This window comes from Symphalangus syndactylus, chromosome 21, assembly GCF_028878055.3.
Source record: "Symphalangus syndactylus isolate Jambi chromosome 21, NHGRI_mSymSyn1-v2.1_pri, whole genome shotgun sequence".
Classification (NCBI taxonomy): domain Eukaryota; kingdom Metazoa; phylum Chordata; class Mammalia; order Primates; family Hylobatidae; genus Symphalangus; species Symphalangus syndactylus.
In genome coordinates this window covers 32,104,619-32,122,148 of record NC_072443.2, presented here as the reverse complement: position 1 = coordinate 32,122,148, position 17,530 = coordinate 32,104,619, and the positions used below count along the sequence as shown (strand labels likewise).

The 17,530-nt window shown below is 39.3% G+C and overlaps 1 protein-coding gene across 14 annotated transcripts in view; it reads right to left on the bottom strand.

Annotated features, from left to right (window-relative positions):
- Positions 1-17,530, bottom strand: part of HHLA2 (HHLA2 member of B7 family) — a 263,843-nt gene that overhangs the window by 141,873 nt on the left and 104,440 nt on the right. For all 14 annotated transcript variants that reach the window (XM_063630628.1, XM_063630621.1, XM_063630625.1 and 11 more), the window contains one exon: positions 1,739-1,948. The gene's annotated coding sequence lies outside the window, so the exon portion shown is untranslated. The remainder of the gene's footprint in view (positions 1-1,738; positions 1,949-17,530) is intronic.

The window sequence follows — 17,530 nt, the reverse complement described above, 5'->3', positions numbered from 1 at the left end:
AATGGAAGAAGTTTAGCTCTAGTGTCAGAAAGCCCATGAGTCTCTTTCCCACAGCAATTGTTACCCAGGGTTCCTAGATTGTAGAGGAGCCCCTGACCCTCAGGGTCTCATTATTTCTGGTTACTATCAGCAAACTGTGGCATCTGCTGGGCTGATTGATGGGAAGCCTCTTTTCTTCCCTCTTCTATCTTCCAGAGACAGTTAGAACACTCCTGTTTCTAATTGCCCTCTAGTTTACAATATGCACATTGTTGTGGCCTCAAGGGTGGATAACCCTTTTGGCTAGGCAGTGGGGACCTTAGGGGGTCTTTACCCATGGCTGTTTGTCTTTTCCAGTAAATGCCTTGAGTGCTGGCTGGTTGCAGTTAAGAACTGTGGTAAGCGGCATAGCTTGTTTTCTCATCTCGAGTTGTTTTTGCCCTTCTTGGACTTGGTCACAGTGTTAAATGCCTTAAAAGCAATCTTGACCAATTGAGATATCAGCATTCCCAATTACCCTTCTACTTTTTGTAGTTTACTTGTATGACTTGTGCTGCTAGAGTCCTGCTGCAATGTTCCTCATTTCCTAGGATCCCTATTCAGGGTCTAGTGCAAGCCACCAGAGGCTTAGAAGCAGGATTGGTGGTGACACAGATCCCACAACTCTTGGCCCACTCTGGGTTCAACTATTTTTTTTTTTTTTTTTTTTTTGAAACAGAGTCTTGCTCTGTCGCCTAGGCTGGAGTGCAATGGCATCATCTTGGCTCACTGTAACCTCCACCTCCTGGGTTTAAGCAATTCTCCTGCCTCAGCCTCCCTAGTAGCTGAGATTACAGGCACCCACCACCACATCCAGCTAATTTTTGTATTTTTAGTAGAGACGGGGTTTTGCCCTGTTGGCCAGGCTGGTCTTGAACTCCTGACCTCAGGTGATCCATCCAACTCGGCCTCCCAAAGTGCTAGGATTACAGGCATAAGCCACCACACCTGGCCTTTTTTTTTTTTTTTTTTTTTTGCATCAAATGCCAGAGCTCCAGCTTCCGGTGGGTGATCCAGGTTATGGCAAACAGGGGGCTCAGGAGACCAAGCCCTTCAGCCTCCTATGAAAGCCTGTCTCTCGACAAAACTAATTCCTAAAACTAGTCCCACAGTCAGCTAGCTATCTAGCTCCAGATTGCCCTTATCAGGACAGGGATGTCTCTCAATCCCCCAGATCACAAAGCCGCCAGGGACAGAAACACAATCAGAGGTGTGCTATGCTTGGTCCAGAGAATTACCCTTCTAGTCAGCCCACAGGGCAAAGTTCACTTACTCCCCCAAAGGAATGCCAAACAAAAGGTCCCAGCGATCCATTGGGGTAGGTCCAAGCGACCATCTAGTGGGCAGGACACCAAACTTGAGGTCCATGGGAATGGCACCCAACCCCTCTCAGGCAACATAAGTCAGTTAGTCTAGGCAAGCTGCCTCTGCCTACTGTTTCATTCGTAAGGAGCCTTTGAGGAATTTGGGATCAGGACCTGAGTCCCAGTTCCATCTGGGTCACCAGAATTTTGTTACCTACATAGTTGGTGGGTTTGGACACTTAGCAGGTATCAACCCAATGACCACAATGAAGGAAGATTTAGCAAGGGGATTTTATGACTTGTAATAAGTAAGGAGAACACTGGTGATAATTCTCAAAGCAATGTTCCCCCAAACTGGGGGCTGGGTCAGGTTTTATAAGCATAGGATAATGAGCTGTGACCTGATGGGATCTTACCGTGAGGTGGTGCCAGGATGCATGACCTGACTGGATCCTGCCATGGAATGATGCCAGAGCTCTATCTGATTGGATCCTAGATCTTGTCATGCAATGTCAGCTTCTGAATTCAGTTCCCACTCTTTACGCACTTAGGCTTCCCCTGTGGTTGCACACTTGGTTCATCTGGGCACATGACCTAAGGTTATGTGACCGAAGAGTTCATGGCAACTGAAAAACAATTTACAAGTTTGTTACATGAAAGTTGAAGCAGATTGGTCTGGTGCAACTACAGGCAGATATTCATTGACAGAATGTGTATATGATAAAAATGATCCAATAAATTTTCCTGATTTTTACAATAGTATATGATGATAGAGACTTTGGAAAATTAAAAAAGAAAAACATAATGCAATAATCATAATAAAATAACTTTTTAAAAATCTGATTTTTGTATGCAAATATTTTTAGAACACATTGTTTACACAATTTTCAGATCTACTTTTGTATTACATAAGTATTTTTCCATGTCATATCTTAAAACACCTTTTTCAATGTTGCCTAAATCAGCACCCATATATACTGTTAAGTATTAACTATGGACCACTGGACACATTAGATGATTCTAATTTTTATTCTATTATAGAAACTAATTAAAAATTCTATTTACATAAAACCTTGTCTGAGTTGACTATTGATATAGAAATGTTTGTATAGAGGGAGTATCAAAAAAGAGAATATACTCTAAAATTCTTGATTTGCCTAGCAAATCCTTTAGAAAAGGATGAAGCAAGGTTTTTAAGAAGTTGCTTTTTTGGGAGAAAGCATTTGTTCCTCTTGAATTAATTTCACTCTGACCAACATAAATTAATGTTTTTTGAAGTAGAAGTAATAGAAACTTTCGGAGAAAGTGAAAACACCTCACAATCTATCATAACTAAATAAAAGAATGTCAAGCACATTGTGAAAAATGTGCCAGATATAAGAAAGGTTTATTTCAAAACATTCAGAACATTGAAATGCCAGATAATCTATTATTGTGAAAGACAGTTCCATCCTGATGGGAGGCTCAAACTAAACTCTGGCACCTGAATCACTTAGCAGGTAAAAGAGGAAAGAAAAAAGGGAAACATGTAAACAAATTCAACTCAGATTATAGTTTCAGGGAACAGGATATAACAAAAAACAATAAAGATTTGCATTAGGAAGTTGAAACTAGGCTTGCAGAAAAAGACAGCAATAAAGACAGAATAGATTTTACTCCTTGAAAAATATTTTTAAAAAGTCATCAAGTGAAAGAAGGTAGAATTGTTTAATTTTGATTTTATTTTCTCTCCATAAAGGAGAAAAATCTTTACTGTAAGGTAGAATGGTATGAATAGGAAGTCAAAGCCCAGGATGAATGGAATGAAGTGAAAACTATGGGAGCAAAATTCACATTGCAAAATGTCACAGGGAAGTGTAGTTAATCTGACAAGCAGTAGCTTGTTAAATAGAAATAAGGTGGCTCTGAATTCTTATCCATAGCAACAAGATGCAAGCTAGGAGCAGTGACTTTCCTTGGAGGATAACTCCTAGCTGCATTTCAGAGTCAATGGCGGAAATTTAAAACATACAGACGTACAGCCTCCATCCAAACACCTAAGTCAGAAGGCCCTTGGTGGAGGATGGGCATCTGCGTAGCAGCACAACTGCTGTTTGATGAACCGGTTTTCAATGGACCAGGATCACTTATACCACGTGTTTGAGAAGACTCTCATCAAATGTTAAATTTGGTCCCTAAAAGGATTAATTAATTCTCAATTAATGACATGGGCTTCATAGCTAGAAACTACCAAGGATAAATAGGTATCACAAAATACATGTATTTCTGAATATACATTGAATGTCTGTATTCTCTTAAGACTTGGGTAAATTCAGTAAGTTTCTCAAACTAAAAAAAAATCTTTATTTTTGCAGTCTTAATTGATGTCAGACATAGCTGCCCTGCTTCCCCTCTCTCCATAATTCTTAGAATTGGCCCCTGGTTGGGATATAGCTACCCAACCAGATGCTTTCTGGAGTCATAATACTTTTCAATATTATTTTAAGCTTTCAACCCAGTAGAATTTATGCTAAAGCAACGTAAAAGAGCTATTATCTCCCATCTCCACATATATATGCTCTCTTTGATCAGGCCTGCCAGAAGTGAGATAGGAAGATCACGGAGATAGCAAGCCACTTGGCTCTATTCCAGTCTGACTACAAAAACAAGGGGAACACAAGAAAGGTAAAGGTGTAATCCTGCCAATCTTCAAGAATTACAGGACTAAATCCAATAATTAGATTCTGCACAATTGAAGGCCAATCTATTGCTGTATTAAATCAATTACAAAAAGCATAGATTGGTAGAAAATCTGTTTTTCTAATTGTAATACATCCTTGTTTTGTCTTTATAATTGTGTAAATTTCTTAAATTACTGAATTATGCAAATTGTCACAGCAAAATCAACTTGATAAATAAATGATATCTATTGCTGCAAAGGACTAAAATGAGAATTTTGTATTTACTGATAGGTCAAAGCTAAGTTGCCAATAAGGATTTCATTGTGATATAGCTTTGTCCTGAGTTTTAGCTAGTCCCTGAGCCAATTTATTTTAAATGGTGGATTTTCTTATCTTCCCAACTCATTTTAGTTTGGAAAAACTGGTTTCATTCTGATACCTCTGAGTTCTCCAGACAATATCACAAATTAGCTAGCTCTTCGTGTATAAATCATATGGAGATTAAACAAACTCAAGGGTAATTTGATGCACAGCCATAAGATGTATTTGGCTTTAATTTCATTCATTTCCCTTTGCTTCTTTTGTTACTTTGCATTTTATCCATTGTGCAGATAGAAATTAAATACTTTGATCTGTAATTCAATATTTATTTACATTTTGGTAAGATTTTTAGAGAGAGATATGACTAGTAAAAGGCGAAATAATTTTTCTGAACATCCTTCAGGACAAAGTGATGTCATTCTTCCTAACTCTCCTACAGTTCTCTTACCGTGGTAAACGCATGGCCTTGATTGCACTGAGAACACCCTTACGAAGTCATAACTTACCTATTCAAGGCCATTTAATTGCTTTTGGGTAAGAATTCAGTTCCCTAATTCCCAGTTCAGAAAGGCCATTTCTGGAGGCAAGTTTAGGTTTCGTTATTTTGGAATTATATGTCAGATTGTTGTTGAAATGTTTATCAACCACCTCGGAAAAAGAAAGAATTCTGAGCTCCCTATAATTTGTTATTTGGATAATTCCTGGATTTCATTAACCTGGATTTAATTTATAATAGATGAGAGATCAAAGAAATCCTAGCTCTTATGGTATGATTTGGGCCATATGAACCTTAGATTTTATTTTTCTACCTTATACACTATTATATATGTTAATTTTGTGTCCAAAGTAGATTTAAGAGACTGTTCTTAATCAATTGAGTGCCTATTAAGCACCTGTGTACCAGGTGCAGGGAAAGAAGGAAGACTGAAATAGAGGTAAACAGGCAATACAATACGATACAATACAATAGTATTGTATCTTCAATACAAGTTGAAGATGGTTATGATGAGTATAAATCAAGGAAGCTAGCAATGGCAGGAGAGCTGAGAAGCAACAAATCAAGCTGCAGGTTTTCTAAACCTTCCTTACAGGAAGACTGTTGGCTGGTTGTGCTGGCTTAAAAAAAAAACTGCCACGAAATTATTTGGTACTCCTTCCATCAAAAGGTGAGTAGAGAGTGGCCAAGATGGTCAACTAGAAGCAGCTAATGTGTGTGCCTCTCATGGAAAGAAATGGAAGGGGTGAGAAAATACAACATGTTCAATTGAAACATTCAGGTACTTGCACTGGGACTAATCAAGAAAACAATTTGACCTATGGAAAATGAAGAAAAGCAAGACAGGACCTGGGAGCAACATGGAGCCTGGGGAACCGCCTTTGCCCAGGGAGGCGTTGAGTAAATGTGCAACCCCAGGAAACCACATTTCTCCCATGGATCCTTGCAACCCTTGGATTAGGAGATCTCTTTGTGAGCCCACCCCACCAGGGCCTTCAGTCTGACACACAAAGCTATGTGGAGTCTTGGTGGAGCAGCCGCTCAAGCATGTGTGGAGACCCTGGAGCCTTAAATACTCAGACTTTCCGGCAAAAGTAGTTGCAGCTGTGGCAAAGTGGGAGGGTAGACCCCCGTACATACAGGGGAAAAGGTTGAATCCAGAGGGCTGAGCAGCAACAGCCTGCAGGCTGTACTTCCATTGTGCCTCAGAAAATCAGACCCACTGACTTGGAATTTTAGCCACCCACCAGTAGCAGTATTGCACCTCCCTGAGAAGGAGCTCCTGTGGGGAGAGGTGGGCCTCCATCATTGCTGTTTGGGTGCCTTAGCCATTCCAGCCTTCAGGCTTTGAAGAGTCTTAGCCGACTGGGGGTAGAAGGGATCCCCCTGCAAAGCACAGCTCCTCTACCAAAATGTGACCAGATGGCTGCTTTAAGTAGGTTTCTGATCCTATTCCTCTTCACAGGGTGGGACCTCCCAACTGGGGCCTCCTGCCAACCCCACTGGTGTTCTCCAGCCAACAGAATGTTGAATTCTCCTTGGGACAGTGCTCCCAAATGGAAGGGTGGGCTGCTATCTTTGCTGTTTGGGAGACTTAGCTGTTTCAGCTTTTGGGCATTTCAGTGTCTGAGCAGACCAGGGGTGGAAGGGATCCCCAGCACAGCACAGCTGCTGTAGAAAAACATGGCCACACTGCTTCTTTAAGCGAGTCCCCAATCTCATTCCTCCTCACTGTGTGGCACCTCCCAACCAGGGCCTCCAGCCACCCCTATTGGTGTTCTCCAGCTGAAAGAGATTTGTAACCTCCCTGGGATGCAGCTCCCAGAGGGAGGAGCAGGCCACTATCTTTGCTGTTTGGACAACTTAGCCATTCCAGCCTTCAGGCTTCGAAGTGTCTAAGGTGACTGGGGGCTGAAGCAGAAATGTGAATCAAAACCACAATGAGATATCATCTCACACCAGTCAGAATGGCTATTATTAAAAAGTCAAAAAGTAACAGATGCTGGTGAGTTAGTGGAGCAAAGGGAAGATGTCTACCATAAAAACACATGCACACAAATATTCATTACAGCACTATTCACAATAGCGAAGACATGGGATCAACCTAAATGCCCTTCAAGGACAAATTAGATGAGAAAATGTGGTACATATACACCATGAAAAACTATGCAGCCATAAAAAAGAACAAGATCATGTCTTTTGTGGGAATATGGATGGAGCTGGAGGCCATCATCTTTAGCAAACTAACACAGGAACAGAAAACCAAATACTGCATGCTCTCACTTATAAGTGGGAGCTAAATTATAAGAACTTATGAACACAAGGAAACAAGAGGCACAGGGGTCTACTGAAGGTGGGAGGAGGGAGAGAAGCATAAATGATAACTATTTTGTTATCACAATAATACTTGGGTGATGAAATAATATGTACAACAAACTCCCATGACGTGTGTTTACCTATGTAACAAACCTTCACATGTACCTCCAGGCCTAAAAGTTTTTTTAAAAAGGTATTTTCGTTCCCTCCTCCTGAGACTGAGTAGGCTTATGACCAATACAACACAGTAGATGCTATCATAAATGATGTTCCTTTCTCACTGGAATGCTTAAACTTGAAGCCCTAAGAAGTCACACTACCCTGAAGTAGGCAGAGATATTTTAATGCTAAGCTAAGGCAAATCAATTTTGTAAATATCAGTTCCCTGATGGAGAAAACCTGGAACTCTGAAAAAAGATAGACACTGAATGTTCTGAGGAGGTTGACTCTGCAACCTTCCAGATCCTGTAAGGTTGCAGAGGTAGCCCACCTTTCCTTAGTAAGAACTAGTACTTCTGGAGCATCTCCCAGCACAGCAGGAGTCTTGCCCATACAAGGCAACAGATGATGCCCTGGAAGGCTACCTCTACTACCTCTCCTTAGCTCCCAGGCCAATAACTAGGGTTAAATTCCAGTGTAACCCACCTGGGGATATGCTGGGCCTTATAAAGAAGGAAAGAGACTTTATACCTAAAGAATTATGTGAATAAGCTGGCACATATGAGCAGGAGTCAGTGAATTCCTCCCGAAAGTGTATTTTAGAAGTTCTTGATCAAAGATGCCAGAAAGTACAACTGCATAAAAAGAATTCACTGACTTGGGAGCACTTTCTTAAGACCCAGGATTTAACACCCTAGCAAGGACTCCAGGGGATGGGTAAACTCACAGCTGGTGTAGCTCCTAGAAGCCTAGCCAATTCTCAATAAAGTGGGAATGTTCAAGGTGCCCTAGAAGTAGGCAGATGAAGGAGTTGAGGCCGAGGAAAGCAGACATGTGGAATGGATATACGCCATAAGGCCAGAAAACCCACCAGAAGATTATGTTCCTCAGAAGAGCCTAGAGAACACACCATTCCCCAAGGCCATCAGGAATATATTGGTGATAGGAGCACTGGCACCACTAAGGAACTCTGTGATGGTTCCCTCTGTAGGCAAGGGGTGCTGATACTAGAGGCAGTCACATAGCTGGCCTGATTAATATCATTAAGATGATGGGGCCTTGATGTAATAGAGGCCAGATGGCAGCACTTATTATCAGGAGGCAGGAGGCTGTAATTACCATAATGACTGGCAAGGCCAGGGGGCAGCCAAGGCTGCTTGACCCACAGGGAATTGTGGAGATGGTTAACAGAGCATCATAGTTCTAGGGGCAAAACAGATGGGCAGTTAACAAGGGTGCTGCTTAACACTACAATGAAATAAAGACAAGAATGGAGGAGTAGGATGCTGGGTGGCTGCCCAACAATGTCACAATTGCTTGCTTGGTCAGTTCCCAGACCACAACAAATGTTCACACCCATAACCCATAGGCTAAAGAAGGGGCTAGGGCTTTAGGAGAAGAACTCTGCCTCACCACAGCAACTATGTTTCATGACAACAGAGCCTTAAATGTATGAATAAAACTGATACATCTGGCAAGTAAAGTAATCCCCACACTAGGTTTCTAGCCTGTGGAGTAAGAGCTATTACAGTGGGAACAGCCAAATGGAAACCTTTGAAACTGTCATCCCAAAGCAGTAAATAAATAACAATATAGTATCACCTGGAGAGGCAAGGCAAATATGTGTGACAGCATTAAAGATCTGAAGGATGCAGGAATCGTGGTTCCTATTCTATCTCTATTCAATTTGCTACTTTGGCTCCTTCAAAAACCAGATGGCTCCTGGAGAATGACTGTAGACTATCACAGAATCAACCAAGAAGTATCCTAGTTTGTAGCTATTGTGCCCAGTGTGGTATCCTTGATAGAACAAATATGTCCTCAGATACACATTATGCAGGCACTGATCTAGTGAATGCATTCTATTTAAGCCCAATCAGGAAAGAGGATCAGAAACAGTTTGCATTCACAGGAATAGACAATATCTATTTAAAGTTTTCCTCAGAGCTATGTTAACTGTCCTGTCCTCTGTCATAACAGAGTCTGAAGAGATTTGGACCTCCAGGACGTTCCATAGAACATGACACTGGCCCATTATATCTGTGACATGATGCTGATTGAGTGGGAGCAAGAGGTGATTAGTATGCTAGAGGCCTCGGTAAGACACGTGCACTCTAGAGCATGAGAAATTATAACCTAACAAAGAGTCAGGTGCAGTCACTTCAGTTAAGTTTTGGGGATCCAGTGATTGGGGGCCTGCTGAGACAACCTCTCCAAAATAAAAGACAAACTATTGTATCTTGCATCTCCTACACAAGGAAGGAAGAACAGCATTTTGAAAGCCTTTCTGGTTTCTGGAGGTAACAGATTCCAAACCTAAGAATATTGATCTGGCCCATATATAGGATGATGCAGAAGGCTGCCAGCTTTAAGTGGGGCCCTTAGACTGCATGGCAGCATAAAGCAAGCACTTCCACCCAACCTTGCTTCCCTTTACTCTTCACTTGTGAACAGCGTTGCATCAAGATCTGACTGTGGTCCCTTCCCATGTTCTATCCCAGGCAAATAGCCTAATAAAATTTTTACATATCTAATCCCATTTTGGCCTCTGCTTCTTGGAGGATCCAACCTAACATAAATACTTTGAGAAAGGTCACAAAAGATAAAAGAATAAGGAATCACTGCTTTTTTTTTTCAAGAGGCTATAGAGGAAACAAAAGGGAGGACTAAAATTTGCAGTATGAAGAGAGGATGATTATATAGGGTAGGACAAAATGACGACAGAATATGTGTAGCATTCCTATCATTAAATTTTCTCCAGTTCCAACTGGGGAAGACCCCTTGTCTGGCATGAGGAGTTAACCATAGTGCCATTAGCATGACTTTAGTGGTATTGACTGCAGAGCCAGACAAAGATGTAAAAGATACAGAATCCAATCAGCCACCATTAAAATATTATTAAGAATTGTGACTCAGCCAGACAGGAAGATTGTTAAATAAACGTTTCAACCAGATAATAAAGGATTAACACAGGAAGTTAGTTGCTGCCTGGGTAGAGGGTTGCAATCTCAAATCACAGGAAAGTAATTTAACTAATTTTATTTAATTAGGTGATTTAAGGGCCAAACTTGAACCTATATGAAAACAACTTAGTCTTAAAACTATGAGCATAATATTCTCCTTTTAATGATGAGTATAATAAAGGGTCATCATTAAACTGACCAAGCAAGCCTGTTTCTTGATAGGAAGCACCATCCTGGATATATGCAGCCACCTTAACTCTTGAATTCTAGTCAGAGATCTCTGGGCTATAAGCAATGTCAGCTTGTTGGATAGTTACTTTATCTTGGTTGATATTTATTTATTTAAGATAGAGTTGGTTGGTCTTAACTGGTTGTTGCCCAGGCTGGTCTTGAACTCCTTAGCTCAAGAAATCCTCCTGCCTCAGCCTCCCAAAATACTGGGATTATAGGCATGAGGTACTATGCCCAGCCTATCTTGGTCATTATTTATTGATCTGGTAACCTCGCCTCATTTCAGATGATAAAACAATTCCCCAGTAGAGGCAGATGTACCAAGAGAGTAGTGCAGTTTATGTTCCAGGGAGCTTTACTTGCATGCTCCCTTCCAAAGTACTGTAGCTGATTTCAAATTCAAAATTTGGTATTTCTTTTAATTAAAAATTATGCCTCCTCCACCCCCACCCCCACCAACTGTATAAGCTTTAAGCCCCACAAAGCCTGAATCTGTCCCTGGTGTTTACACAGCAAGCTAAGAAAACTGAATATTGTCCTGAATAGGGGAACCATGTAAGAATGTCGGGTAGTACAGAGGCATATCCATATTTGCATTTTAGGAAGATTACTTTGGGAACAATGTAGACAAAAGACTGAAAGAGGGGTAGATCTGGAGGGAAAACTATAAGGAAGCCGTCATTGTATTCCAAGCAAGAATAAAGATCTTTTGCTTTTTATTTTATAAAAAGAGTTGGTGTTTCCTTTGAAAGAGCAAGATCCTCTGAGGCATTTCTAATTTTACTTATAAAAGCTCTCTCTTCCCATTTCAGAAGTATTATTCTTCCTCCAAGAAGCTGAGGAGATTAAAATCTTTCACAGTGTAATGGTCTGTTCTTGCCTTCAGAAAGTAAAATATGAAATTTTCATACTCTACAGTGCTAACTCACTAGCATAAGGAAAATAGCAAGTATTTGTTTTAAAATAAAATGTCAGTGTAATAATAAAAAAATGAGTTCTTCTGTGACCTTTTTAGCCCAATAAGAGACTCAAATAGTACACACTGTATCCCTGGATGATATGCTCAATATTATCTTTTAAAAGTATAGAGTATATATTTCAACATTAAATACATTCATAGTTCATCTTAAAAAATAAATGTACAGTAATCAAGAAGACTGAGAGAAAGGAAAAGGTGGATTGCTCTACCAAAGAGCAAATCTTACTCTAAAGCCACAAAAACAGTTTTAGAAGGCATAAAAATAAGCAAAAATATCTACTGAAGTCAGTTTGAAGTCTAGAAATGGACCACATGAGCTCTCTTAGTTCATTTTGTGCTGCTCTAAAAGAATACCTGAGACTGAGTAATTTATAATAAACAGAAATGTATTAGCTCAGAGTTCTGGAAGCTAGGAAATCTAATATCAAGGTGCTGGCATCTGGCAAGGACCTTCTTGCTGTGTCCTCACATGGCAAAAAATGAGATGGAGAGATAGAGCAAGAGGGGGCTGAATTCATCCTTTTATAGCAACACCAATCCCACCCATGAAGATGAAGCCTCTCAGCCTAATCACCTCGTAAAGGTCTTACCTCTTAATACTATTACAATGGCAATTAAATTTCAAAATGACTTTTGGTGGGGTCACATATTAACACCATCGCATAAGCGTAAACATTTCACATTAATAGAGAAAGAATGAGCTGGTAGATTGGTAGATGGTCAGCCATTTTTGCACAACTCTATGAGGTAAAAGGAAAATCATTATTGACTTCTACTTTATGGTTAAACTACGGGGAGGATCTCCCCTTCTTTCTTGGGGCTTAGATAACCATAAAGTCTACATTCAATTGTCTACTCTTCCTCAGAAAGTTGCTATTATAAATCCATGCTCTGCCTTGTGGTACTGGGTAGAAGGAAGAAAAGTCTTTTACAGAGCTTATAGTATTCCTCTGAAGTCTGTAGTAACAATTAAAAGAAAAAGTATACACTGGGCATGTAGATCAAGCAGATGTAGTAAAAATTATAAGTTGTTAGAAAGTCACTAAAAATATTTTAGTTTATGCCTTTGATTTAGGACTTTTTTGGGGTGAGTTCTTTGGAATAAAATTAAACATGTTCCAATTAGAATTCTTAGTGGATAGACATGTTGCTTCTAGATCCTGGAAATATATGACTATATATGGCAGACCCCTTACTGAAGTTCTTAGCCAAAGAGAGTCAACTTATACCCCTGTACACCTAGGCAAAATGGTAAACAGCACCAGCCTCCATATTAGACACGAAAGAAAGGAACCATCACCTTTGCTCTGAAGTTTGCCTCTCAAGGCAGGATACCTACTTCAAATATATTGCTTCTTACACTAATTTCCCTTGCCTAATTCTTCCTGATCCTTCCATGCACAGGATAAAAATGAGACTCGAGAGAGAGGAAGTACCATAGGCTATGGGGGTACAGAGGGGAAGAAATCAATTCTGTTTTTTGGAGGGGTTAAATAAATGTCTGGAAAGCTTTCATCCCAAATACTCTCTACTTCTCTATCATACTACGTTTCAGTTGCCAAGTACATGTGTCTCTGCATTAAAGCATGAGCTATTTGGGCATAGACACCAGGCCCATGAGTCTTTGCATTACCATCCAAAACCCAGTGCCTAACATATTATATGTGCTAAATTGTTTGTTGTACCAAAATAAATACATAAATACACAAATCTTAGAAAATACTTTCTCCCTCTCTCCGTGGTTGCCAAAAAGCCAAAATCTGATCCCTGGATCTATTAGTTTGGTTTTTCACACTCTCACCTTCAGAAAGAAAAGAATCTCTCATTAAAATCTTACTAGATGCAAATGCAAAATGGATTACTTTTTCTCTTCAGAAGCAAAATGTACAGGTGTGGAGTAGGAATTCATCTCCACAAATAGGAAGGAGCTACGAATAAAAATAAGGCATTTGGACTTAACATTTTATTACCATGTAATGGTTTGGGCAACCGTTTCCAAAACCTCAAGATAAGGCGCCAATAACTATCTGTGAAACAGGCCATCAGAAAGTCTGGCATACTGTGCATTGAGATTCAGAGTTGTACCATGAAAGTATGATAATTCCACAGGAGGTAGCATCTAGCAGATTCTGCTTTTGTTAGGCTCTAGGGAGCCCTATTAAGAGAGCTTTCTCCTATGACATTTATTTTTAACACTACTCTCTGTCTTACATCTAATTTTTCCTTAGGGGAAGAATGTTGTCCCAGACTGTAAAATAAATTGAATCTTTTAAATCTATCCCTTGAAGAATAAACCAATTTCTATTTAACCTTCAAAACTCTGACAGATCAGATTAATCCTTCTTGTTAGTACCCAAAATGTATCAAATCAAAGTGTTACTAATATACATGATGCAATAGAACTCTTATCAGGAAACTAGGCTGAATGTTTCAAATATTTGCAATTACTTATATGCTATTTTTCCTATCTGACAGTTTGTATGGTTTGTACCTTTAGCAACCTTATTTTTTTTTATCTAAGTTTCACTACTTCAGTACATATTCCACATAAAGAAATTCAGAAGAACTGTATTTTAACGTCAACTACTGTAGCAAAAGCTGCTGGTGCCTGCCCAGATTCCTCTTTCATCAGGCTGCTGTACTCACTCTCCAGCTGCTATGAGTATTGGCTGTTCAGTGTTCACAGCTGCATCTTTTTTCCAGAAAATTACCTTTGGCCAATAAGAGCCACCCCAACCACAGACGTCTGGGGAAGCTCAGAGTTTCCAGTGATACAGGAGTATAAAGACTACCTTTCTTGCCCCAAAGTGGGCCAACTTCATAGTGCCTTTCATGCCTTAGAGAATAGCTCATGGTGTCGGTTACTAAGTTCTGTTGAATCTGCTTCCTAAAGTCTGTTAACTGTCATATTTTCACTATTCTAATTGCCACTCATCCTAGTTTAGGACAATCTCTCATTGAACTATTCAAATCACCTTCTGAATCAATTTTCACCTTTCTAAGTCCCTTCTCTACATTATTGCCAGAACTCTAAAATGCAAATTCGAATGTCATCTACCCCAGCCCCCACCAGCACACACACCTACCTGAAACCCTTAAATAGTCATCCACATCACTTACCCAGGGATAGTAAACTGAAGTCACTTCACACATACATTTTGTTTCTCCCTGAAGAAAATGACACCATGGAGCCAAACAAAGCCTTGTAATATGTACAATATAATTGGATGGCATTTCTCTACCTTGAGAGCAAAAGTCAGCTGAAGCAGTTAACTATTAGGTCAGTGCAAAAGTAATTGCAGTTTAGACAAGAATTCCTTCTACGCTTGGCTCAGGAATCTCGCAGTATTAATCCATTGGATGGGGAAACAGATTCTTAGTCTTAGGTTGGGATAATTCTTTCCCAGGCTGAATATATTTTAATCCTGGAATGTTTTGACATGAAGTACAGTAATGATGAAAGTAAGCCCATAGCAGTGATAATTCTGTTGAAGAATGATTTGTGCATATTTGATATTTAAGTATCTAAAGGTTGAAATTTTGGCCTATTAAAGAAACAGGCTGACTTGTGACTCCAGTTTATAACATGTAATTGAATAACTTTGACTTTTGGTTTTACATTGAAAGCTATGTTTACAAACAGTATTGGAATACTTAATAGAGGTTATCCACTGCATTACCCACTCCGCCACCACCCACCCCCCCACACACACACCACCTCTTTTACTTTTAGATTTAGGGAATTTATCAGTATCTGGAATGGTTTGTCAGCCATTAAAGAGAATATAGTGAGTTTATAAACAAGTAAAACCTCTACAGGAATTTAAATTGTAAACCACCCCCCACCCCCTTAAATAGCTGTAACAATTTTGCTACATTTATAAATTGAACAAGATTTGAATATCAAACTAAAAACAAGGCTTCTAAATTTTGAACTTTAATGTATTAATAAATATCTTTAACAACTAAAGTGGCTCACCAAACATTTTCTGTGCAAAAAGGTCACCCTCAAGAGCATTAGGATCTCACACAGACATATAAATCTAGCTTCAGATCCTTGCAAAATCAGAACACATTGCAAAGTTGGGCTGCATTCTTGCCTGACAAAAATACCCCCTCCTCGAGATGATGCATGAATTTTCAGGGTCCCCATAAGTCTCTCACACACATCACTCATTTACCTTTACGTGCCTGGTCCTTATAAAGGCATTTGCAATTTCCATTCATGAATTTAGAGCAGTGGTTCTCAATCAGGGTGATTTGCCCTTCCACCCCCACCCCCCGCCGCCCACCCCCGACCAGAGGCCATTTGGCAATGTCCAGAGACATTTTTCGTTGTTACCATTAGGGGTGGTGCTACTGGCAACCAGTGGGTAGAGGATGTTGCTTAACATCCTGCAATGCACACACAGTCCTCCAACAATGATCCAGCCTGAAATGGCACTAGTGCTTAGAACAAGAAACCCCAAGCTAAACGGACACACCTACAATCCTTTAGAATGGCAGAGCCTTTGCAGTGATCTATTTGTGTATCCTGGAGATTAATCCATTGATATTATAGGGCTCACAAATATCTTCTTCATTCACTGTTTATAGAACCCTATTTTGTATCTGGGTTCTTAAATTTTTATAAGTTTCTCTTTTTAAATCTTTTATTTCTTTTACGAACTCCTTCCCTACATCGAGGTTAAAGATACTGCTTTCTTCCACACATTACAAATATTTTACATTTGTCTTCAATCCATCTGAAATTCATGTGATGGAAGTCATAGACGTAATTTTATTTCCATATGGATAGTCCACAGTTTTAATAGCATTTTGTGAATAGCTCATTTTTCTCCACTAGGAGGTAACACTGATTCTGCTGCATACTAAGTTTCCATATGAATGCTCATCTGCTTTCAGGCTATTTTGTATATATTCTGATAATATCATTAATTTATACTTTTATTAGGAATCTTGCTATCTGATATATTGTAATTCCTACCTCAGACTTCTTTAAAATTTATGCTTACATATGAATTTCAGAATAGCCCTCCTGGAATTATAGTTGAAATTATACTAAATTTATAGATTGGACAAATATACAATATAAACATTGTATTCCTATTTGAATTTTTCCAAAACTTTCGGTAAAGTTTAACAATTTCTCTATAATGTTAGGTTTGTTCTTGGGTGCTGTGTGTTGCTTATTATGAGGTTTGTTTGTTTTTCTAACTATCATCTCCAGTAACTTTTGGGGTTTTAAGTGCTTTTAATTCAAAATAGTCAAAGAATTACTGTGCATCCAATAACTCTTTTCAGTTTGGATCTTATATATGGCAAACTTGCTGAGCTGTCTTAATAGCTTGTCTGTAGATTCTCTTGGATATTTTAATTAATCACAGCAACTGCAATAGTTACTCCTATTTTTTTGTCTGAGTGCGCTGGTTCTGATCTATAGGGCAGTTTTGAAGAGGTAATGTCTTCACATTGTTTTACAAGGCATCACTTTTAAAGATTTACATATAAATATGATTTTTTCCTTTTAGATTTCTGGCAGACACTTTTGATGAGGTTGAGTGGGGCTTAGAACATGCCACCCCAAAATATGCTGCTGTTGCATACTGATTATGGTGATCTGAAGGCACCTGCCATACGGCAGATATATGAAGGGCTCTCTGACGTTCCCCTTTCTACTTAAAAGCAAGTCATAAAATTTCCCATGAGAAAGAAGCCATCCCTGTACCAGGAAAAGAACATTTTTATGATGGGAGACTGGAAATTAATGCTAAAATGGGTCTGCAGAAACAAACCTATTAAAATAATCTTTATCTTCCACTAATTTTACTCATATTTTTCCTAGTCACTTGTCCATAGTTTGTCAACCTTAAATCCCTTTTCCTTTGTTTTGTCACTTCCCTACAAATGTATCATTCTTTGTTTTCTTTAAAAAAAAAAAAAGGTATATAAGCTGTTGGTCCTATCTGCTTCATTTTTCTTTTGAATGCTCCCATGTGCATGTAAAAATATTAAATAAAATGTGTGCTTTTTTCCTGTTTACCTGTCTTACGTTCATTTAATTCACAGGCCCAGCTACTGAA